Consider the following 6947-nt stretch of genomic DNA (forward strand, 5'->3'; position numbering starts at 1 on the left):
GAGCTACAGCTGCCAGCCTACACCACAGCCACAGCAACGCAGGATCCGAGCCTCATCTGGAACCTACACCCCAGCTCATAGCAATGCCAGATCCTTAATCCACTGAGTGAGGCCAGGGATCAAACCCCCAACCTCATGGTTCCTAGTTAAATTCGTTTCCGCTGTGCCACGACGGGAACTCGAGCCAAACTGTTTAGATCTTCACTAATGGAGTACCCCCAACCTAAGCTTCTTTGCCATAACAATTCATCTCTAATGTATCATTTCTCTATAAAGTATGAAAGTTGCCTGCTTAGGCCACAACCTAGATCCCATTTCTGAGACCTCTGTATGCACAAATTAGATTTGTTTTTCTCCTATTAATCTGTTTTGTGCCAATTTTTTGTGTGTCTTTCTTTCCTTTTTTTTTTTTCTTAGGGCCGCTCCTGTGGCACATGGAAGTTCCCAGGCTAGGAGGGGTCGAATCGGAGGCAGAGCTGCTGGCTTCCACCACAGCAATGCCAGATCTGAGCCTCATCTGCCACCTACACTGCAACTTGCCACAAGGCCAGATTCTTTAACCCACTGAGTGAGGCCAGGGATCGAACCTGCACTCTCATGGATACTAGTCAGATTCTCAAACCACTACCCACAACAGGAACTCCGTTTTGTGCCAATTTTATTATTAGTCCAGCCATAAAACTTCAAGAGGGGTAGAGGGGGAAATTTCCCCTCCTTGACAGATTAAAACATTTCTGAGAGCTCTGTGTACTATTTTGGCCACTTTCATATAAATTGAAAGTTTATCAAAATATAAAAAGCCTTCAAAAGTAATTAGATGTCACTCCTCTGCTCAAAATCTTCTAACAGAATCTTTTCCACAGACTTGTATGTGAATGCTCACAGCCACTTTATTCATAATGGGCCTAAATTGGAAAGAACGCCAATGCTCAGCCACTGGCAGAACAAGAGATGAACCTTAAAAGCATGCTAGCCCCACTGCAGGGACAAAAAACAGACCAGTGGTTGCCTAGGGCTGCAAAGGGCCACCAGGGAGCCCTTCCTTTTGGGAGGTGACAGAAGCTCTATATTACCTCTACACAATTGCCAAGCTCATCAAATTGAAGACTAGGAGTTCCTGTCGTGGCTCAGGAGTAACGAACCAAACTAGTATCCATGAGGACATGGGTTCAATCCCTGGTCTCGCTCAGTGGGTTAAGGATCTGGCGTTGCTGTAGCTGTGGTGTAGGCCAGTGGCTGCAGCTCCAATTCTACCCCTAGCCTGGGAACCTCCATATGCCACAGGTGCAGCCCTAAAAAAACAAACAAAAAAAAAAAAAAAAGAAAGAAATAACTCAATTTTTAAAATCCTCTAATGGTTCTCCATTTCAAAGGGTAAGCAAGCCCTTCAAAAGGCCTCCACAATCCCCCCCTTCCAGCGCCTTCCCCTCCCTCCCTCCCTCCCACTAAATCCATTATGACGTACTCCCTCTCAAACAGCCATTCAAGCAGGGCCAGTCTTCAAAACATTTTCTGTTCTTTGACAGTCAATGGAGAGCAAGTAGTCAGAAAAGTTACTAGCAATTGGCATTGCTGTCAACACACAAGAGCATGGTCCTTTTTCTAGTAACTCACTGTTAATATATTTTATGACATGCATGAACTTGACAACTAAGGTAAAAAGTTAAAACTCAGACTTTGCAGGGGCAAAGTTTATGGCATAAACCTACTCTGCTTTTTCCTCATGTGGTGCACAAGAGTGCTATGATAAATCTACATAAGTCTAAAAGTGGTTTTTCCATAAAATGTATATTCCACATATGTACATAAAAATTCTAAGTGATAAGTCTTATTCAAGGAAATGTTAAAAGAGACACAAAAATGGTCAACAGTATCACTTTAACATGTGCTATTACATACAAAAAATTGATCCACTTCTTTTTTTGCTTTTTACGGCTGCAACCTGTGGCATATGGAGGTTCCCGGGCTAGGGGTCAAAGCCAGAGCTGTAGCTCCCAGCCTACGCATAGCCACAGCAACGCCAAATCTGGGCCATGTCTTCGACCTACACCACAGCTCACAGCAACATTGGATCCTTAACCCACTGAGCGAAGCCAGGGATCAAACCCACAACCTCACGGTTCCTAGTTGGATTTGTTTCTGCTGTGCCACTACGGGAACTCCCTCAAAAATTGTCCACTTCTGAAGACACCCATGGTTTTACTTGCAGGGGATGAATCGATAGCCTTAGATAGAAATCAATTAAAGCATTCACGTTTAGAAGCAAAAACAGTAAGGTTAGGAGTGGCAAACTTTCCAAGTCAGCCTACTAATCTTCAGAAAGATTAGACTAAAAATCCTTCCTCAGAAGGTCATTCAATAAAGAGGTTAGGTTATTACCTTGAGCAGTATTTTCAGAACCATCTTGCCTCAGAGGGTAAGCGCATACAATGTGAAGTTTGAAGACAATTCTCTTTCTGTCTGTTTTCCCAGAAAACAATAAATACAGTCACTTCTAAACAGCCTTGACTCAATTAAAAACTGAATGAAAGGATTTGTGAAATGTTGACTGCCAACAAAATCCTAGCTATGCTCAATGATTTGAAGAACAAGAAATTTAGATCCTGCCCAGGTCTCATTTTCTTCTAATCTCCAGGATGATCATTTTGCCATTAATAAAAGTCAATTTTTTTAAAAAAGAGAGAGAGAAAAAAAGAATGAACTCTAGGATGGCAGTTCATACGCATAAGAAATAACATTACAGAAAATCTAATCAACTGTTTGATCTAACTCTACTTTTATTAACATGGTTCCATGCTTCTCTACCATTAGCTGCTTAAAATAACACTAGAAAAGATCCCTGTTAGTTTTATATACCCTTAGCATGTGTTCTAGACTAGCACTAGCATGCGATGATGGGACAGTGGGCCCATAAATGAAATATTACATACAAAATACAAATAAATGTTTATTGGGCAAAATTAAGGCCTTTGCAGTTCACAGTTCACTGAGGCTAACCAAAGACTAGGTAATTTTTTAAATCCTTTACAAAAATTTCACATACACATCCCCACTCCCCCCAATAAAATGGCCTGACCAAACATTATCAAAACAAACACCATAAATACCAAGTCCTTTAAAGACAACTATCCCAAATGTTATTTTTTGGCATAAGTGATCTTCATGGCATGGGATGGTGTGATCTTAAAGCCCTGTAAAGCATCCCTGGCAGCTCCAGCCTGTCCATCGTTTTCAAATTCAACAAAAGCAATGTCATGCCTCCCAGGTACCAAACGTACTTCCTTGAAACCAGGGAACCTATAAGGAAGAAAAGCCATTTTTATATATGGAAACAATGTATACATATATAGATACAGAAATGACATCAAATACACAAATGTCTATTCGTGTTTAAGTTTGTTAAGCAACACCCTGATATTAGTCCACAAAAAGTATCATATCCACCAAGAATCCTGAGCAGGAGGAAAGAGCCTGAAATGTAATTAATAGCATGAGAAGAATGGCAGGAATCATGTAAACTAATTCTGGTTTTGTCATTTCATCAAAGCTTTGTTTCCTGTTTTACTCATCAAATAGCATAATAATTCAAGCATTAGAGTAATTTAGCTTTTTCGTTTGCTAAACCTGCTAAATGGTTTCAATTCGTGATTAATCCTGGAGCAAATCAATGAAGCTGTAAGAATTACTGCCACATGACACACAAATGGATTCAACCCAGGGAAGAGGTAGATGTCCTGTCAGAAGGCTCTCGGAACACAGACTTATTTATGAAAACACTTACTGATTAAACAGCATGGATAGCATCATCTCATTAGTCTCTTCCGGTAAATTATTAAGGAATAAAATATAGTTTGGAGGATAATCAGGGACCTATAAAAGAAAAGGCAAAGCTAGCTTAGAAGTATAAAAAGCATGGTAAGCCATTTAGCTCTCACATTAAAATCTAAACTTCACAGAGAACAACTTTCCACTGTTTAAGGCTTGTGAAATCTTACTACATCAAACACTAAGCTGAAAAACAATGACACCAGAGAAATAAACAAAAACCTAACAGTGACTAAACAAGTCACTTAATACAAATTTAGAAAATTATAAATCTTAAGAACGGTTTTTAACAGTACTTAAACCAATATTTAAGTTAAAACATCTGGAGGTCAGTTAGAATTGGAGGATTTTGTCTTCTGGATTACATGACCAATCCTAACGAAACTAGATAAGGCAGAGATGTCACCCACCCTCAGGTACTCAAACCTTCTGCACTACTGCTTACTACTTCCCGGTGTGTTAGAACATAGGGAAACAGAATGATTTCTACTTAGAACCACTACTTGGTGATTTTTAATGTTTTCTGCAAATCAATGAGATATACATGGCATCTAGTTACATACAAATAAGTAGAAACGGACACTGTTATTAGATATTAAACTAAATTATTTGCTACCTGATCCAAGGATACAGGGAATCATAGCAAAAGGTTCTTATATATAAGAGCCCCCATTCGGGTTAATTTCATGGAAGAAAGATGAAATGTAAAGAACTTAGGGCTCAGAAAATTAAGTGCTGGCATTTGTGCACTGAACTGTAACTGCTGAAAGACTACAAAGAAGTAGATAAGCAATTCCTAGATGTAAGGATCCTGTCAGACTCTAGCACCCAAGGGACCACATGGGAAACTGTTAGTCCATGACCGGGCTTTTCTTGAGGCTTTATTGGGAAGACCTGAACGAGTTTCTAAAACACCTGTATCAGGAGACTTAAAAATATCTGTGCTGAGGAAACAAGAGCAAAGGAAACTGTAAAACAATTTGGCTCTATTAGAAAGATGGGTTAGTGCCTTAGCCAACTCAACCCAAGGCACAAGTCTGGAAAGCTCTGGGCCACATACTGTGGAAAAACATCAATTTTCCTCCTTGCTTCACAGAGCTTAGAAGCTGTCATTTTGACTCTGTTATTGATTCATTGTGCAGAGTAAGGATAAAGAAAATTAGAATGTTTTGAGGAGTGAGTTTCCACATTAAAGTGGTATATAATTTAATGTACTGTGGCTTAGAGATGGAATAATTTTCGGTTTTGGAAGACATGCAGGTTGTTGTATATTTCTGTCACTGTTTTATAATTTATTTTAAAATAAGTATCACATGGAAAATAATATTACCTGAGGATTTGGTGTTGCATTTCCTTGGTTTAGCCGAATTTGGTGTTCCTAAGCCAAAAAATAAGAGAAAGTTACATTTCCAACCCTTCTAAAAAAACCCAGCACGGAGTTCCTGTCGTGGCTCAATGGTCAATGAATCCGACTAGGAACCATGAGGTTGAGGGTTCGATCCCCGGCCTTGCTAGTGGGTAAGGATCCGGCGTTGCATGAGCTGTGGTGTGGGTTGCAGACGCGGCTCGGATCCCACATTGCTGTGGCTGTGGTGTACGTCAGCAGCTACAGCTCTGATTAGACCCATGGCCTGGGAACTCTGTAGGCCGCAGGAAGCGGCCCTAGAAAGGCAAAAAGACAAAAAAAACCCCAAAAACCCCAGCAGATATTTACATTTATAATTACTGCATAAAAGTATGATTAACAGATTTTTTTATTCTACCTTACTTTTGCTGCAAATTTACATTTCAAAAACTCACTCAAACATTTATGTATAGTAGAATATTTTTGAAAGGTCTAGCCCTAACTTTAGACTATATCATAAAATTCAACCTCCAGGCTTTAAAATTATGGAGAAATATATAAGAGAAAAGCCAAGAACTAGTCTTTCTCACTTTTTTTTTTAAATACAACAAAAAAGCAAAAAATCATACTTAGTAAAACTGATTTGTAATCACTTTCAATCTCAAAGTAACTACTTTTTGGATGATAATTTCACCTTTATCTAGTATTTTGAATTAGATTTTGAATTCCTGAACTGTTCAAAGAAAGCAGCTTTGAGTGGAATACTCATGATTACAAGGTAACTATAGCATATTTATACACAGAACTTGAAAATAAGCCAATAGATATTAACATATTTTGAGAATAATGGAACCAAATGTCAGGCAAATTCAAATAAAACTGTTTAATATATAATCTGCCATAAGTAAAGTTTACATTATAATGTGTTGCTTAAACACAAAAGAAAAATCTACAAATAGGATAAAATAGAACTCAAAAACAAAACTTCCTACCAAAAAAATATGAACATTTGCCCATCTTACCTGACCAGGTTTCTTGTTCACGGTGGTTGCAGTCTGCTCCACAGTTTTGGCTTTTTTCTTTTCTTTTTTCTTTTCTTTGTCAGCAAAAGTACCACGCATTTTAGATATTATATCAGAATCTGTTTTTGCATACTGGATTCGCTGTTTTAATTATTTGAAAACAGGTTACTTTTCACTCCGCTGAAGCCTGTTTACACTTGTCATTAATTTTGCAAATTTCATTAAGCAAATATGAGCTAATTTTAAACACATCCTTAAGGAAATGTCAAATACACTGAGCTCCAAATGAAAATAAATTGTGGCCCATGATTTACAAGTGAGACAAAGTTAGATTCAGCTATGTGTATTAGAAGAAAAACCATATATTTTCAGATGAGAAAACGGGACTTTGAAATATCCATACCACTGCTCTCCTCCACTTAAAAAAACAGAGAAAACTGCACTGGAAAGCTGTCCATCCCTTAGCAAGGATGCTCAACAGAAGGTCAAAATATGCATGGGATTGTTACTTCCGAAATTAAAGTACCAAAGATTGAGAAAGACCTGCCTTTGAATCTGAGCTATTATTTTAATGAAATGACTAATGGGGGCATCAACTTAAATTTTAAAAGCTTTGAAAGGAAACAAAAGGATGACAACATAGCTAGTGCAACTACAACACTGACCTGATTGACAGGCCATAGCCAGGAGGCATAGCACACACCAGGGAGCAGGCATGGAAAACACCTGGTCTAGGACTACATTTCATCAAATTT

At 38.5% G+C, this 6947-nt stretch overlaps 1 long non-coding RNA gene across 1 annotated transcript; it reads right to left on the reverse strand.

The window, feature by feature from the left end:
- Positions 1–2927: 2927 nt before the first annotated feature.
- On the reverse strand, positions 2928–5186 carry LOC110258853. The gene is made up of 3 exons (XR_002341264.1): positions 5156–5186; positions 3782–3870; positions 2928–3297 (listed from the first exon to the last, which is right to left on the reverse strand). It is a non-coding gene; the product is annotated as an uncharacterized LOC110258853 (long non-coding RNA).
- Between the last annotated feature and the right edge of the window lie 1761 nt (positions 5187–6947).

Source organism: Sus scrofa, unplaced genomic scaffold (genome assembly GCF_000003025.6).
Source record: "Sus scrofa isolate TJ Tabasco breed Duroc unplaced genomic scaffold, Sscrofa11.1 Contig508, whole genome shotgun sequence".
Lineage (NCBI taxonomy): Eukaryota > Metazoa > Chordata > Mammalia > Artiodactyla > Suidae > Sus > Sus scrofa.